Consider the following 18,935-nt stretch of genomic DNA (forward strand, 5'->3'; position numbering starts at 1 on the left):
TGAACTTGCAAATTAAGCAGACATCAATACAAAAAAGATGATGTATTTTATTGACATAAAGTAGCAAGTTGTACCAAATTTAGAATATGAACTAAAAAAATCTCACACTTGATTTGATGAAAACTTATACTGTGTTATACTGCTTAGGTGCACGTAAAACTACTTGGACAAATGAGTAATAAGGGTCCCTGCTTTAAGTGCCTTGCTCTCTCAGATCCTAATATAAGGAGAGGCAGCTCTTGTTCAGCAGGTGGGACTTGCATGGATAGTAAACCAGATTGGTCCAGTTCTCTCAATACTTGTTATGTGTTGGTACCTATATTGCCTGAAAGCTAGTTGTTTCAAGCCAGGCTGCAACCTCTACACAGTGAGAGACTACATATCAGGGTAACTTTAAAGTCCTGACTAAGATTTATTAGCCCAGAATAGGGAAACAGACATGATCATTTTTACTATCATAACAGTCTGGGAAAAAGTGATTAAAAAAAAAAAAAAAATCTGCCATTCGCTTCATTCTTTATAGCCTGGCAAATGCTGTCAAGGGAAGGTCAGTGGATGCCCACCCATCAATACAAGAAGGTGATAAATATGTCAGATCATGTTTTGTGCATACTTCCCTTGTAAACGCTTTCTGTTGATGTATGTATGTTAGTTTTTAAATTAGATGCATTGAAACAGACAATTCCTTTCCCTCAGCTGCTTCCTGTGTGTCTTGAGAAATAAATGCATAGAGTTTTATGATGAGATGTCTCTATGGATGCACAACCTGAAGTGTATCTGCATGAAGGAGATAGCAGAAGGGAATATTGTCCTGCTTGTATTCAGAGCAATTTTGGCAGGCTCTAAAGGCATAGTGGTGTCCAGTTGCATTAACTTAAAGGAAAAACTGTGCTCTTAAGGGGATTGGGAGACTTTCAGAGTGGCAATGGCTCAGTTAGGAGACATGCAGTTTGAGGCAGACGTACCCCCTCCTAGGGCACTGTTGTGGGCGTTGGGCGTCCAGGCCCAGACCCTGGGCTTCAGCCCAGGGCAGCCCTCTGTGCCGCTTTGAGCTGCTGCCGGGTACTTGCTCTGTCACTGGCTTCAGGCTTCCTGGCAGATTGTGTGCCAGTACTGGATTTACTTAGCGGTCATATTCCTGACCGCATGATGTTCCTAACACAATCCTTATGCCATGTACCTGCTGCTCCAGAGATAACCACGGTGTCTACTTGCCAGTGTAAATCTGTGGCAGTTTGCTGCTGGACTGCAGTCCTGTTTGACCTGAGGAGGGCAAAGGCAGCGCCAGATGAGGCGTTCCGACTGGTACAGCCAGATTTTTGGTGAGGTGGGAAGTAAAACCTTTTCTAGCAGCTGTTGATAAAGTGGTCTTGAAGGAAATGTTAGCTCTGGGTATAGCTCAATCCAGGAGGGAGAGAAGAACGTTTTGGAAGTGCCTTATGCGAGTAGCCTCCTGCATCTACAAATAGGTAGGGTAGCTTATCCCTTCATGGATAAGTTAACATGTTTGTGGGAAACTTTTAAACAGCACAGTGGGAAAGAGGAGTGTCACAAGTGACTTAAGAGACAAGACACCACAGACTGGGTTTCAAAGATATGCAGTATTTAATTACTGTGCTCATATCAACATAATCACAGTATCCATCCAGTGCCCATGGAAAACAGTTCTGTTTAAGTCTATTCAGGGAGGTCTGGATCAGGATACAGTTCACACCTGTGTTCAAGTTTGCTTAACAATATTTTTTGAGGTGTAACTAAATAACTTTAACTATTTGCATAATGTCTCTTACCTGGAAAATTCATGTAACTACTGAAAATTAATTTAAAGCAGGTAACTGCTTCGACTGATCAAAAGCCCAGAAATGTCAAAAGCTGCATGTGTTTCTTTTTAAGTTGTTGCAAGGCATACTGTTTCGGTGATGAATTTTTATCTCGAAAGGAAGCTCAGGCTGGTTGTTAAGGTATCTGATTGCACTAGGTGACTGGGTGCTATAACGGACATGGGCACATAAAACATTGAGAGAGAAAGCAGGGTGTGTGTTACAGTGCATCAGCTACTCTGCAGTACTTGTCTGAGTGCGTATTCTTACTCTGCAGAAACCCTGATGTAACAGGTTTCCTGCTGGGAGAGAGCCTGCACAAATTACATTCTCCAGTTACGCTGGAGAGGCCCGTGTGCTGTAAGTTCACACCCCAGTTTACTTTGCAATAGTTCATTTGCACACCGAGTCCTGATTTCTGGTATTTGTAACAGAAATACTTTGTGAATTTCAGAGAAAATAAATTTTGAAGATATCCAGTTGCCCTGGGACAATGCTTTTTAAAAAAAGAATTATTTCAAAAGAATTAACTTTGGGGGCCTATCAGTGTAATAAATGTGCTGAAAAGTGTCCATAATGTTATGGCATAGGCCTGCTGATATATTTTAACGTCTTTATTTTTAACCTATTATCACTTTCCTTGTTGCTGTTAGTCCCTTTCCTCCCTTCCCCATGGATAGGAGCTTTGGTGGGATTGCAAAAAATAAAACTCCTTCTTGGAGAGAGGAAAACATTTTCCTCTTGTGAAGCATAATCTCTTCTTATGCTGACCTTTCTGCTTGTGCCCTGAGAGATTACTGGAGGGTACTGGAAGTGTAATGTCTCCAGCAGAGAACAAGATTTCAGACTCACAGTTATGATCACTTACTAACTTCAGCTGAGAAACCTGACTTTTGAGGCAATACATCGTCAGGGTGCAGGTGCAATTATATGCCAGAGTTAGCAAAAATTTTTTTACATATTAGCAAATTGTTTTAAATGTATTCCAAGGCCATCCTGCTATTTTAGTTTTGTCATGGGAATAAGCTGTCTAGTCTGTATAGATTTAAAGGAGCGCATTTTGCTTTGCTCTTTACTATCATGAAGCACATTAGAACCTGCAGGACTTCTAGGGCATGTATCATGTCTAGAAAAGGGTTATTTGATGTAGAAAAACCCATTAATGAGTTTGTTCATGCTTTCTCTTTATTACTGGTAATCTGTTTCAATCGCATGATGTGAACAAAAATTGTAAGAATATTTATTTCAGTTGAGGAAACTGCCAGCTGCTCTGGATGAAATTTTTTCTTTGAGCAATTTTTAAGTTAAGGATAGATGTAACAAAGAGGAACAGTTCTATTATCCAAATGGGACTTAATGCACAGCACACTCAGACACAAACCCAGTATTTTTCTGATGCCATTAAGGAAAAATGCTGGTCTTGGCTGACCTTACAATGTAGCCATTGGCAGTCAAGTTGTAACTATATTATGGTCCAGGACTTGATTTGTTTTCTTTTTCTGTACCCTCTAATACTTTCCTTTCTATATTAGATATCTTTCCCCCCCAATTCTCAAAATACTTGTGCCTCTGAAGTAAACAGGCAGCACAAACAACAGCACACAACTTAAAGGTGGTATTAGCAAGAGGAAAAAGATAATCAGAAGTATAGACAATTCCAAAGCAGCAAAATCAACATGTGCTGACCTTTGAGCAGAGAAGGTGCTGTTGATGGAAACACCTGATGGGATAACTGAGTGTTTGACAGACCACTGATATTCTGCGGCCTTCCATGTTAGTTATGTTGGAAAGTGGAATTGTTGCTGTATGTCCGGTGGTTCCTCTGGCTGGCAGGATGACAACTGCAACAGACTGTCAATATCGTGCTCAGCTTTACTTTTTCCCTTTAGGGTATTGCATGTTTAGCTCAGCTGGTAAAGCCCAGCACATCTATATTTGATCTCCATTTGTCCTGCTAACTACATGTGCTCAGTAGTATGCTTTTGGACTAGTGCTCTCTAGCTGTATTAGTCCTTTTACTGCAAATACTGCTGCAGCAAGGAATGAATGTTTCATTCTAGTAGTTAGAAATAGTTTGAGAGAACACAGATTTTATTTTATTTTTCTCCTTGGCTGCTTGCCAGTACCACACCAATAGACATCATTGGGCTGTGATGCTCTCTGATTCCTCATATTTAATTTTGGGTCCTACCTGAGGGGAAAGGATTACTCTGTACTTACCAGACAGGGCAGCAGTGCTTGTTTTTCCCTGGTTATACTCGCCATGTGTCCAGTTTGAATTATTTTAGTCATAGTTTGTTGCTAATTCACAGCTGCATGCCAAGTTGAATCTTCATCTTTCAGTCCTTTTTTGTTGGTGCCCTTGCTTTTCCTGTCTCCCATGCAACACAATGTGTTTGAGTTTTAATGCTCTCTGTTTCATATCATCACACTGCATCATTCTGTGTCATCTTAACTCCCTGTCCTGGCAACCTTCTCCTTGCAGTAAGTGTGTGGCGGTTTTTTTGTATCTGCCATTACTTCACATTGACCAACTGATTCTAGACTGGGTTTTTTCTTTATTCTTTTCAGTCCAAGTGTGACCCTTTAATCAGGCTTAATAGATAGTCCAGTGTTTTATTGTTAATCTGCTTGTAATCCATAACTGATGGCCACCTTTGAAGTCAATGATAATTACATGAGAATATGCAGAATATATAACTGTTGCTTGTCTTTTAACAACTGTAGTTTTTTCTCCTCTTCTTCCTATAACTATTGTTAGGTCTGCTGTGGATTTTGACCTGTATAGCTAAACTAGTGTTCCTACTTTTTCAACTATGGGATAAAATATCTTAGCTTAAAATCACATCAGATTTGTCCCTCTAACATGGACAAGGCACTTCAAGGGTCAAAGACTCCTACGCTTACTGTGTGGATTGCGAATGCTCACGAGAATGTTTTCATTAATATTCATGGAACACTCATTCTGCAAACATTTGTGTGAACAGTATTTGTCAGAATGTACTTATTATACCTAAGCCTCCAATAGAAGTTTAACATCCTAGGCCAGCATTTCTTTCAAGGCTGTAACAGGTTATTCATTTCATCAAGCAGGCTGTTTGCAACACTTTGTATTTAACTGCATGTCAGGCATAGGAAATCACGGATAAGCTACAAGATTGGCTTTTCTATGGGAATTCATGTCGGCTTGCACATAACTTCTTTAGCTAACTCTATTACTGTGCAGTTATTATCAAGTAGATATATGTGGTGCTGGTAGCTCCTGACAGGAGAATGCTTTATTACAGAGAAGTTTGCAAAGAAAAAACCTGAACATTACAACATGACAATCTTTTACGCTGAGAAAGCTACATATTGGACAAGAATCCATATAATTAATATTAATTCTAATAAAGTGTGACAATTGAGAAAGAATAACAGGAGATTCTGCTTAAAAGTCAAGACCTCAATAGAACGGAAGAAATAGAGCCAGCCAGAGATGGATGACGGAAGAACACTGGCACTGAATAATTCATGAAAGAACACAGTATATTGCATGTGAGGTCTGGAGCCTTTTAAAGGCCTATGAATAGATGACAAAGTTCATTCAATTCAGGTAAGTAAGGGAGGAGGAGGATGGAGAATGTACATGTGATGTAGCATAAACTACTAATAAGAGCTAAAAAGTCATGTACTTCCCATGTCAAATGTGAATGATCAGGAACAAAAAATGCCAAAATATATATGTAATATGTAACTTTTAAGGAAACAAAAGCAAATACGACCTTTAATAGCTTTGATAATTTACAGGCTTGTTAGCTGCATGTTTTTGGCACTTAGAAAAATAAACTACTCCATTTTGTGAACAATATGTGCATAGGGTATTAAAACCCACTATGACGCATAAAATATATGGGAGCAGAGGTAATATATAACATAATGAACAACAGTGTTATAGTTTGGGTTATCATAGGAGGTGAGTGTGAGAAGAGAAATTCTGTATGGTGTGTGAATGTTATGATCTCATTTAATACTGCTTCAGGAAATTATGGCCATGCTCTTTAAACAGATCTTAAAACAAGGAAGTAAGGCTATGGGGCATTGGCTAGAAAAGATGTCTTGTGCTGAATGAGGATTCAGCTACAGACATGAATGAGTATATTTCTGGGGAAGACATATTTCTGTAGAGAGACCGTTTGACTTGAAAGAAAAATATGATTGAGTTTTAAGGCTCGCCAAAAGGATTTAATAATGAACCTTGAATTCTGCTGGCTTCCCAGAAGTCAATTAACTTTGACCATCAGCCTTGTCAGTGATCAGCCAGGCCTGTGCCCCCTTCTGGGGTTGTGAAGAGGCATAACTGGCATTTACAAGGGTCTCATGGATGTTTCTGGGCAGTCCCTTTAATTTGCTCAACAGAACAAATCAAATAACTACTGCAATACGTAAGTTGGAAATGAGAGATTTTGGTTATTGTTGAATCTACGCAGTTAGCAGTCTGCTAATTTTCTCCTTGCCAGCGAAGCTGTTGGTTTTATTCTTACCAAGAAGGTAGAAAGTAAGAAGAATCTTGGGTTAAATGTGAGAAAGGTTAAGCAAATAAACTCTGGGCTGAAGAGCATGTCTTTGCAGTGTTGTGGAACAGCAGCCTTTGGGTTTGTAATCCACCCAGAGACAGTGGCTCACCTTGGATGGTGGGAGTGGGGCTGCAGTGGGTAGGCAGCTCTGAGGCTGGCAGCACTAACACAGCTTCCAGCTCTGCAGCATGGAGGCCTGTGTGAGTAACAGGCTTTTGAAACCTTGTCTCTTTGAGATCATTGCAGGACAGTGACTTTCCAACACAATTATTCAAGAGTGTCTGCATTGATGACAAAAGCCAAAAGCATACGAACGCATTCTATGAAATAGTAAGTGCATGCAGTCTGTGGTAATTGGTACAGCTCAGGCTTGGTGAGTGAGGTAGTGTGGTACTGACAAATTTGGGGGTTTTGGTACTGACTTGGTATTCTGCTGCAACTTCTAGTATAATCAACAAGAGTTTTCATGAACTCTGGAATTTACTGATGCAGTTATGATGCATCCTCTGTCAGATATTTGGAAAGTAAACTGAGTTTATTTTACGCTGTCCTCCCTTTCTTGTTTCTAATGTGACAGATTTGTGTTAATGTATATAGTTGCACCCTAGAGGTTGTCACAGGGAAGTGAGAAGTTCTGGCAGCTGCGTAAAGGGCATTTGGGAACTATCAGTGTTGGGAGTGGTGTGGGAAATAATTTGGAAGCTGGGTATGAGCATGTTGTTTCTGCCTTCAACACTGAAGGAGCAAACAATATAGTTTCAACTTCCAATGCAACTGAAATGCATGGATAGTTCACACTCTTTATTGCTATTGTTTCAACTTTCAACAAATCAGAGAAAGTTGTGTTGAATGGGTTCTCACACAATTAGTATTTTCTTGATTATCTCTAACTACAGGAATTAAGGATAAAATTTTTCCGTTCTCTCATCTGGGGTTGTAGTTAATGGGAGCACTGGCATGTTAGTCTGCCTGCTATAACACCTAGAAACAATACAGCAAAATGTTCCTTTTAGCAGGAGAGCTTTTCTGCTAAAAGAGTGAAAATAAACATTGCAGTTAACATAGAGTTACTTTACCAGTGTACTGCACTAGCTTGGATATATGGGCAAAGTGTTTAGAAGCTGGTTGTTTTTCAGCAAGCATTTGTATTTGAAAAGAGTTTAGGACAAATAGTAGATTCCTTTACTACATCATATTCAGCATTTTGCTATGGTCATTTCTACTAAGGAGCTGAAACTTCAAAGTATACAGAAATAGCACATCTAGAAAACAGGGAATCAGTCCCTGCCTAGGGAGTTGGGAAAGCATCCATAATTATGGCAAGGTGATCACTGAAGACACTTACTTGCAGATGTAAGAGCAGATGGGAAAAGGCACTTAGCTGAAGAAAATCTGTTACTGTAACTGAAGTCTGTTTCAGGAGCATACATTAATCCTAGCTTTAGGTGGAGTTAAGCTTTTGAATAACCAATAGGAGTTGGCTGGCAAGATGGTTTTTTACACGTGTATATGCTAATTTAAATGTCATAATGCAAATTTAAGCACTCAAGAACATTATGTGGCTTTGGGAAAATCCCTAAAATTTTAATTCCATAAGCAAAATATTATTTTGGCAGCACATGACAAAAATAATCCTGCTCCCAGATGTTTCATACTATTGCAGTTGAGACTAGTTGCATGGTAGTCTTCAAGACAGCTCTAAAATAGCACAAAAGCTTCTTGGAACATGAAGCAACTCAGTTATACAATGAAGCAAAGAACCATGTCTGAACTCCTAACATTGCACAGTCTTCTGGGGAAATATGGTGGGGAACACAGTCTTCACCAAGTTTTAAAGTATGTCAATTAGAGGACAGAGTGGAAGAAAACTCCAGAAACTGAAGAAGGGAGAGGTAGTCTTCTGTTGCTTTTATATGGATGCCATGACATACTGTATGCCTGCGTTCTCAGGCTGGGTGCTGACAACTGATTTGGCCACTCTGTAGCTGACACGGAGAAGTCTGAGTACTCAGACTGTTTCTTGAGCATTAAGACTTCTGTATCCTTCTCAAAGGAAGAAAAGTGAAAAATAATCTTACTGAACTTGGTTACATGCCTATTTTGTCAGCAAGTTCAAATGCAGTTATTTTTTTACTCAAACTGGGTTTTAATGGAAATCACTAGGTGCTGAACAAAATATACAAAAATACTTGGAAATGTGTTGATGTATTATTGAGAGGGGTGGGTATTATCCATTGCTCTTCCTTTAGAAGCTGTGGGGAACCTTCAGGTAGAGAAACACATCTTTTAAAGTAATAATTTAAATTTAGATGTTTACTCTTATTGACCTATGTTTCAGTGTCATAAATTGAACCACATGAGAAGTGTTCATTACTGTTCAAGGTGATTCTTTACTGTCGTTTTAGTCATTAGAAACTGAGGTGTGTAGGTTTTATTAAATCTAAAGCTGTATGAAGAGAACCTTATCCTCTCTCCACCTAGAAGGTGTGGGAAATGCCTTTCAGACTCATTCAGCCTTTTATTAAGCTGTAGTAAAAGCTGTGATTATTCCCTCGTCCTATTTCAGAGGTGGCTTTGCAAATCCACTGCTACTGCTGCAGAAGTCCGCTGTCCACAGGAGCAGGTGCAGAAGAAAGAAATGGACTTGGCAGGCAAATACGCCTACCCTAATGAGTAAAGCAAAGCCATGCTGCAGTAGACCAGCCCATGCCAGATCTTGCCTACACACACCCCATTTATGTGGAGATGTGCAAAGCACTGAATTTGACTTATTTTCCCAAGTAATTGGTAATTAATTACCAAGTACTTTGCAAAACAAATGCAAAAATGGGGCGCCAGCTAAACCGGATATTTCTTAAAAGCTCTAACAGTAAATTATCCTCCGAAATGGTCTGTTCGTGGCCCTGGCCTGGCGCAGCCCCTCGCTGCCCTCGCGCCGGCCGGCGAGCGCTGGGTCCCCGGCGGGAGCCCTCCCCACGGGTACCGGGGTTGCCCTGAGCCCTCCTGGCACAGCCCGGGTGCTCAGGACGGCTGCTGGTGAGGCAGAGGGGCCGGCGGCCGCGGGGAGGTCCCTGGGGCCCGGCAGCCCCGGCCTCAGCGCTACCTGGCAGCCCTGTCGCGTGCCTGACTGCTTCCCGCCTCCAGGCAGAGAGCGGGGATCCGCCCGGGGAGCCGAGCCCTTCGTCCCGCGCAGGCTGGCGACTCGATTCACCCGATAGATTGGTATCAATTCAGTCACTGAACCTTACTGGGGACCGCCACGGTCAAGTGCGAACAACTTTGGGTCTTCCAGAGAAAGGCGCCACGGCCCCCGGGGGGAGGGCGAGCCCGGGGCTGTCCGCCCTCCCCTGTGAGGAGAGGTGGTGGGTCTGCCCTGCGCCTCCTGCCGGGGAGGCCTTTCCTCTCGCCTGCTGTGAGGCCTGAGTCAGTGAACCCTGCTGGTGCCAGGGTTTGACTGCTCCTGGGCTGAGGACCTCAGCCCAAAAACTGTCCCTTAGCAGAGCCCCTCAACTCCCTGACAGGACTGGTTTGTGGCTCCCTCCACTTAACAAGCTTCTCTCCTGGTATTTTGACTCTTAAATGGTAGCTTGATTACTTCTGTGATGTTTAAGTCCATCATCACCTTGCAAAGTACTTATGTTTTTTATGATTATTATAATTTATGTAACTGTAGAGGGTGAGTGGCTTTTTGACATGTACTGCTCAGAATTATGTGGCTTTTCATATTTGGTTGTGGCTCTTGTGTCGTTTCGGTAAGGTCTTGTTTAACAGCTTCATGACAATATCGCAGTTGTCCCAGGAAAATGGCAAAGTGTAACAAAGACAAAGGGAGAGATGTATGCATGTGTGGTGGTGACACCAACTGTCACCTGGACTGTCAACATCAGTGACAGGCTTCAAATGAGTCCTCTTGTTTACAACTCTCTTAATCTACTTGCATTCCTATAAACTATATTTTACCGTAAATACACTGTTGGTTTTTTCCCTGCTGCAGGGTAAATCCTACCCAAAGTCAACTCTGCAAGTGCAGGAGGGGATTTTCCATGGCAAGAATCTTGTTAAAGATGGGAATTTTCAGTGTGGACCAACATGTCCCACTTCTGTGAGCAGATTTCTCTTGGAATGCTGGGGACTTGTGTATGGTGAGTACAGTTGTTATAAACAAGATATAAAAGAGCAGGGTATGGAAGTAAAGCCACAGACAGGAAATAAGGAGATGTAAGAACTTTTTATAAATATTGTTTTATATAGTATATATTTCCTGGTTTTGCTTTTCAGCAGTGTGTAATTCTGAGTATTGCAAATGCTAAAAATTATTTCATTACCCACTGGGTGGGGGAGAATGACAACTTGTTCACACTGTAGTTTAATGGTACAAAGCCTAGCAAATTCCCCGTCACATGCACCTTTTCTCCTCATTCCTTCTGCCCTGGAGTTACCCTTATTTGTTTAATGTGTATGTCATACTGTAGTGCCTGGCTTGGCTGCCTACTTGAATGAGGGAGTGAAGGGAAGGAGGAGGATGTATTCCCCCTCCTGCATCTCAGTGTAGCAGTGGAGAGTACTTGTTAGGTATGCTTTATTTTTTGGGGAGGTGGATAATAGTTTAGTGTGCTACAGCTTTGTGGGATTAGCAGAGGCTTGAGGAGCACAATTTAATCAGAGTGTTCTGGTAGTACTGCTGATTCTAATGTCCTATGCTATTATGAGTATAGAGAATGTCCAATATCTAAGACTGAAGAGAACTTCTTATTTAGAATTGTAGAATATCTGCCAGTAATAAAATAAAAATACAAGTTGAGGGGGAGAATCCCTATAAATTGATGTTTGGTCTTACAATAGTTATCATAAGGGAGGGCTGAATATAAGGAGCTTGGAGTGAGGCTGGATCTATTCCAAACACTTTTTACACTCTTATGAAAAATTTAAGGAAATAGCATGTTGAGCACACTCAAATTTAATTATGGAAACATAAAATATAAAATTGGAGTGCCTGGCTGAAATCTCTTGGACTGTAACAATAACATTCCTTTCTGCATGTCTAATGTAGTATGCAGTTAGATGGGTTTTATTTTAGACAGAAGCTAGAAAATTGTGGATTTCTTTTTTTTAAAACATTGTTAGATAAGAAACCTGGTTTGAGTTTAATGACATCCTATAAGGTCTGTCCTCAGAATGAGAAACTAACTCAAGCTGTAAGCCTCACTTTTGACCTATGACAATACTTCACACTTCTGTAGACCTTTCTGTAAGAGGATCTCCACATGCCTCACAATCATTAACAAATTTAACTTGCCAGCTGTCTTGTGAGGTAGGTGAGTACTGTGTTAGTATGCTGCTTCTACAAATGGGGAAACTGAGAGATGTAATTTCTGCTTTGTTGCCTGCAAAAGCACTTTGCAGAACATACAGAAGACATGCTTGCCTGGAGGAGATTACAGCATAAAGACAGACATAACATAACAAATGGATACAAGAGAACAAAAGAGATTGGGGTAAATGAAAAGAGGAGAAAGGCTGCAAAACCATGTGGTCACTTTGGGAGTGATATGCAAATCTTAGTGCTATGGCTGTGGATTTTATTTTGTAAGACTTCAGATTCCTCAGTGATGTCACATTTGTAGAATTAAAAACTAGGGACAGGTTTGAGAAGCATCATGGACACGGGTAAAATGATGCTAAGCAGCATATAGTTCAAATTGGTAGGAAGAAAGCAGATTAAAAGCGGTTAATCTACCACAGACAACAAAATGGAAAGGCTGGCATGCTAAGACTTGAGTGAGGCTTGGCTGACTCAAACAATGCTTGGGTTTAAGTGTGGGAAAAGCCAGAAGTCTTTGCCTTTCACTAGCATTGTGCTAGCAGCTTTGCTCAGGCCAGCCCAGCAGGCTTGCCACAATAGCTCATGCCAACAGTTCACTGGAGAGTAGAAGCAACCAGATACCATACCTCTACTTTAAGCTGCCTTTTTCACATTTTCTGAGTAATCAGCCTTGGGTCATAGACATTTACTAGGTGATTCAGTGGAAAAGGGAATGTTGTTTCTGTGAGATGATGTTAGAAAGATCTGTGGGTGTTTCTGTAACAACTTTGGAAATCCAAATCTATTTCCCAGTGTGGCAAACTCAGTTTGACTTTTGTTGTGAGCTCTTACTATTTGTGATTGCATTAAATAGTTAAGGGGTAATCTGTAAACATAGAGTCATGGTGGCTACAAAGTTGGAAAAGGTTACCAAGGAGGTTCTGAAGAGTTATGAAAACCCCTTAAATTTAAAAAAGCAAGGAGGGATCCATTATAATTCCCATGAACATTGGAGGCAGTGTAACTTGTGCTTTTTGGATATAGAAATGTACCACTATTACTTTTTGTTACATAAAGGAATGTGAAACTTTGGATGATAACAATCTAAAATATTTGCTTTGCTGCTGCTAATGCTTTTGTAAGATACATTATGTCTTGCATTAGCAGTTGTCTTCTGTTTTGGTGCCAGCAGATACAACTGCAATCTATATGCAGCAGCTAAACAGCATCTCTCCTCTTAGGGTATAGAAGTGGGCCCTTTCCACTATGATTTTTTTTTTTACCTAGTTAAATGCACAGCATCTTCTATTAGAAGGCAGAAAGCCTTCGACACTGGAGAGAGGGCAGTGGCATCAATGTGTGTTATTCAGGGCTCTAGAAATTGCTATTACTGTGTTTCATTTTCAACTGTGATATATTTCTGGATATAAAAATAAACAGGCCTTCACCCATAGGATCAGTTTTGTAAAAAAAAAAAAAAAAAAAAAAAAAAAAGGCATGTAGAGAAGGGGAAAATAGAGCTTGACTACTGTGAGCTAGAAACTATTGGCTATATTTTGATTAATATTTGTCACTAGCACCACTTAATGTCAAATGCTTATTCAGCTTATGATTTAAAGTCATACAATGCACTGCATAATTGTAAGTTGGAGACATTTGTGCATCTGGTATTTAAATGGAGTATGTGTACTTTGCATTCCAGAGCATCCCTAAACACTGCTGTTGGAATTGTCATTTTAAAAATATGTTTTGTCCTGCTTTTAGAGCACATTTAATCTTTTCCCCATTAATCTGCTTTCCCTAAACCTTTCCCTAATTCTTCTGAAGGATCCCCCACCTGCTGTGCAGGCTACACAACACAGTGAATCTAATCATGTCTGGAATTATCATTTTTATCAGTTTAATCCATATTTTTCTGTTATTTGCTTTCCAAAGCCTTAGACATTTTATGCACTGTGGTGAGTAATGGAGCAATTGTGGCGGTTAGTGTCTTTTCAAAAAAGCAGTGACAATACAGTTAAGATAATCAATTTAGATTATTTTCTGGAATGCAGCATTAGTGTTCTATGGAAGTTAAGCTTGATCCTTAGATTTATGGAATATATTTTAAACTTCAAATTGTAGATGAATTGAGAAATGTCCCTGGGTTTGTTAGAGCAACCGTTCTGAATTGTCCTGATCAACACTTGTACATTTTTGATTGTACACTCAGCATTCTGCTACTTCTCTGAATTTGTTCACGTACTTCTTTCATATGAAGTCTTATATTAGTATTTTCTGGAAAGCTTTTATGAAATGACTTACAGCTAAGACGGCAACTATTTTCTTCATGCTACAATTTGCTCTCATGAAGTGCAGCTTCAAACATTTGAAGGGAGCACCAGCTTAATTCAAGCAGGCACTTTTGTGAAGCTCATCTGAATTTACAATGGTCTAAAGATGAGAATTTGATTTGGTGTTTCATTCTCTTACTCCTATTACCTGTGCTGCTTATGGTCATTAGTCAGATGCTGGTACTGGCAAGGTCTTAATCTAACAGAAAGTAACTGCTAGCAATACCCTGTACTAATTTGGAAGAATATGTTTTACCATAGATAGATGAGGTGCTTAGGAGCAAACTAGATAAAGTTATCTAGGTGCCATAAATGAATAGGAGGTGCTGTCGTGGTTTTTGGGTTTCATCCTTTCCTTCATATATATCAGAGCTGCTTCCATCAGAGCTGCCTTTTTTTCTTCTTCTGTCCTTCACTACTTGTTTTGCTGTGAGGCTCTGGGGTGCTCGGCAACAGCTAGCTGCTTACCTACATAAAGGTCTAGTACTGCTACATTGGTAAGGCTGTTCTGTAAAAATGTAATTTAGCAGAATTCTTGCATAAACTATCAGACTAAAACATTTGCAGAGGACTATGGTTTGTACTGTTTTCATTCAAAGCAGGACATTAGGGCTCCAGCCACATTTCATTATCCATTTGAATAACTTTTTTCAAATTAAAGCTCTCTGTCTAACCACGAGCACTAAATTAATACTAGATTCTCTCTTTGCCTAGTGGGAACACTTAATAGATAAATAAAAATCATTGCGGGATAATTGTAGGTGCTGTGGGCTGAAAGCCAAACCAGGCCAATTCAGCCTTTGAGCCCTGTCTGTCTGCTTTTCTTTTTCCTTGCCCATCATAATAGGGTATTCAATTATAATCTTTTTTTTCTGCGTGCACAGTGGAGGTTTGCATACAGTGGCCCAGAGGCATTATTAATCTCAATGCATTTGGAGAGTGAATGAAAAGACTAAAGGGTTGGGGGGGGGGGGGAATCTCTCCCCCCTGTAGCTGTATTCATCACTTAGGGTCTTTGTCAAAAATGTACTTTTCTTTCTCCCTCCCCCCATTCCTTGGAGCATAAGCTGGAAATGACTCTAGAAGTTAAAGGACAATGGAAGTATTAGCACAGGGATTATGGATCTTCATGTGCAAGATGGGGGTGGGGGGAAGAAGGTAGAGGCCTGCTATTGGCAGGATGGAAATTTAAAATATGTGGCTAGACCAGTGCTTACCAGTACATAAGAAAGAAGCAATAGTGCAATCTCTATTCACATGACCTTTTTCAGGCCGCTGAAAAGAGTATACAAAGGCTGTTTCTATAGCTGGCAAATAAATAATTGGGTTGCAAGTTTAGTGTAAGGGTCTAAAGAAATATTTTAAGAAAAATAACATGTATTTGTGTTTTTTCCAATGGAAGAATTGTCTTCCAGTAGCTTGTGACTTTCTGTAATTGATTAAATCAAAGTCCTCTGGATAGGTTCTGTGAATGATTCTTGACTGTCTGTTTTTTTTTTTTTCCTGAGCACTTCCCTGTAATATTCCCATGGGAACTTCAGGGTTTGGAGAAACTGAATGTCATGACTGCTCTTGAAAGGGTTTGGGTTGAATTTAGCTGGGTATATAGCTCCATAAATTTGAATCAGGTGTTCAACACTGTAGATCAATTCAACATGATTTTCAAGGCAATTTTCTGCAACATGAGTAGCTTGGATCAGCCATGGAACATGACAGTAATTAGCAAAGTCATCCATGTCATAATCTCTATTTGATGTAGGTTAACCATTCATAAATTTTAGTGGTCCAAATTATCAAACCAATAAATGTTGTTCCTTCCTGTGAAGACACTAGACTTTTGGTGCTTTGTCTTTAACTTTGGTAGTCAAGCTGATGTGAAGCATTGCAAGCTAAAAGAGCATTATTGCTTCCTCTGCTTCAATGACATTGGTTCACCCCATCTGTAGTTACAGAAAACTACTTACAGAGCTTTTCCTAGCCTTCCCATGCAGGTCTAGCAGATGCCCTTTGGTAACTGTAGTCTTAAAAAAAAAAAAAAAAAAAAAAAAAAAAAAAAAAAAGTAGGTGTTTACTTTGTTTCTGATGTACTAGATCCTTTCTGAATGTTTAGGCACTAAAATATTGTTTGGAAAGGTTTTCAAACTCCCAGATTTGCCTGGGCATATCTAAGTAGAAATTTTAGAAAAAAAAAATCTATTATGTTGTCCAACTATATTTTCAGTGATGTTTATGAAAGCTGCCTTTCTTATCTGCTACTGGCCTGATTAAGCAAGATTGGAAGATATTTAAATGAGAAATAAATGGTCCTTCCTTCCCCTGGTCATCCTGCCCTCTTGATAGAACTGCTGCAATGACTACTCAAGGGGAAAAAAAAATTCTAAATAATCTGTTAGGGTGTCTTTTAAAAAAAAAAAAAAAAAAAAAAAAAAAACACAAAAAAAAAAACCCCAAACAAACCAAGCTACCAAACTTGTAGAATTCCTTAGTGGAAGACTTCACGCCTGCCTACTAGTAAACTGGCATTTTACGGAATCTGATTTAACCTGGATAATGCTTTAACAGTGTCTTCCAGCATAAAAGCTTTAACATTTCACATCAGGACCTTGATTTACTTACCATCTGCTCAGAGGTCTGTCATCAACAGAGATGATTTCTAGCTCCCTTCAGATAACTGGCGTTTGGCAGAGTTCTGTTAAACAGTCTATAACCTTGAAGACAAGCAGTATATGATAACTCATGCATATCAGTTAACCTTTAAGTGGCTTAATAGTCTCTTTTCCTAAATAAAACTGCCAAATACTTCAGTTTGGTCCTAGTTGTTCCTGATTTTTTCCTTTCTCCTCTAAGTCAGAAAAAGCCAATGCGACCTTGGAGGCAGTGAAGAAATTATCTTCTGTTTTATTTTTATTCACCATTAACATCCTTAAACTTGCTTTTCTTTTTGTATGTATTTTTTATGGCTCTTGCAATGGTGTTTCTATCAGAATAGTTTGTCTGGAGATTAATGTATTTGTGGCAAAATAAAAAAGCTATTTTTGCTGTTATTCCAGTAAAGTCAAGAAAATTATTAGGATCAGTTTGTCAAAAGTCAGGCAGTCAAAAACCAGCTGACCTCGATTTTAGCTTTAATAGTAAGTTTGACATTTTAGGAGGCTAATAATACATTTCTTAGGCTGTCAAGTTAATGACAGAGTTAGTCACTAAGTTTAAAGAGCAGAAGAATATTTCTGTAGAAGAATCTGCACACTTAAGAATTTCCTTAGACTTACATGTAGATATTGTTAAGACAAACTTACCAGTATTTGATTCAGACCTAAGCATGTAAGGAGTAGTTAGACCAGAGTCGCTTTTAGACCAAGCGGCCAAAAACCTTTGTAAAGTAAAAGGCTTTCTGTTAAATTAACAGAAAGCCTATAGAAGTTACTATGAAGCTACATCATTCAAAATCACAGCAGCGCTTGAAGCAGTATGGATTCTGCTAACAAATTTACTAGTGTGCACAGTAGAGTGGCCAGCTACCTGATTTCAATATATTGGATGAATTACAGGACACATGGGATGTTTCTTTCTGTATGTTTTTTTATTTTTATTTTTACTTTGTTCAGAATCTGCTTTTTTCTACATGGCCTTTTTGACTGATTGGGGGTAGGATTTTTAGGATAAGCTGGCTAGTTATTCTCTTCAGGCAACTGGAAAGAGCTAGTACTCCAGTTGGTCCAGAATCACCTAGAGGAAGAGCTTGTGCTGTGACCAGAACACTATATTCTACCTAGTTAAAATCCTTCTCTGGACTTTTTATATAATGGGGACAACTTTGATTTGCTCACTGTTCCCATTAGTAGCAATAAGAAGAAATGTAAATCTGGGCAAAGAATTTAACTTGGATGAGTTGTATATCTACTCTTTTACCTGATCTTTTAAACAGGTTTCAATCTGCAGTGCTCAAACCCCTTGTCCACTGGAGGAACAATTGCTAGAACCTTTATGTCTACTTAGTCTTGCTGAAAAGGATTCTCTTTCTCATAACTTTTTTAGCCTCATCTCATTAAAAACTGTTAAAAATAGGTCAACTTTGCTTCCTCCTGTCAAAAGAAGCACCGAGCAATTATGGAAGACCGGTGTGTGAGCCATAGTTACAAACAGGGAGATACATACCAGTGGGCACGCTGCATCCAGAACAAGGCTCAGTGTATTGCTCTATGGTTGAGGGCTTGCATTCAGTATTTTTTTTATTTGGGGAGGTGAGTGTACAGTTTGGGGTGAAAAAAGAAGAGGTAAATTATTGGAATTCTTGCAAGCTTGCCTCACTTCATTTTTTTTTTTTTTTTTTTTTTCCCCCAGCATTTTTTTTAGCCTGGAATGTCTGTGTGGTTAATGGTTTCTTTATCATACTGTTAAGAAACAAATCAGAATAGAGGGTAGCTTTGAGGAAAAGGCTGTGTGCATACCACTTTTAGGCTTGTATACTATGATGGAAGCAAGCTTCCATGTTTGCTTTGGTGTCCTTTTTTCCTAGATACTTCCAGCAAGTTACAAGGATTTTTCCACCACCCTTTGAATTTAACATCCCACCACACTAGCTGGTAACTTCTCACTGAAGTGAGTGTCAAGTTGACGCAGTGAAGAGCTGGTAGCAGATTACTTCCTCCTTTTCCATGCATTTGACCAGTTCCATATTGGTTGTTGACAGTAAGTGCATCTGTCAAGTGTGTTCAGTGTTTCAAGCAATTGAGTACGTCCCAGTGCTGTCAAAGTGATGATGAATCGGTAGACACCTAGCTGTTTTTGAACTGTGAGGAAAAATGGATTGGGGCTTACGTGAGCTCCTGTTGGACACGTAACAGAAGAAAAGCATAAATAATGAAAAAATCCATCTAGGTTCATGATACGTGATTTTTCAAAGGGAACACCAGGCATCTCTCCT

General features: G+C 39.6%; 1 protein-coding gene across 1 annotated transcript in view; it reads left to right on the forward strand.

The window, feature by feature from the left end:
• Nucleotides 1-17,710, forward strand: part of VPS13C (vacuolar protein sorting 13 homolog C) — a 257,639-nt gene extending 239,929 nt beyond the window's left edge. The window contains exon 80 of the mRNA XM_075505807.1: nucleotides 17,697-17,710. The gene's annotated coding sequence lies outside the window, so the exon portion shown is untranslated. The remainder of the gene's footprint in view (nucleotides 1-17,696) is intronic.
• The last annotated feature ends 1,225 nt before the right edge of the window (nucleotides 17,711-18,935 follow it).

The sequence above is a fragment of the Mycteria americana genome, chromosome 6 (assembly GCF_035582795.1).
Source record: "Mycteria americana isolate JAX WOST 10 ecotype Jacksonville Zoo and Gardens chromosome 6, USCA_MyAme_1.0, whole genome shotgun sequence".
In the NCBI taxonomy this organism is placed as follows: Eukaryota; Metazoa; Chordata; class Aves; order Ciconiiformes; family Ciconiidae; genus Mycteria; species Mycteria americana.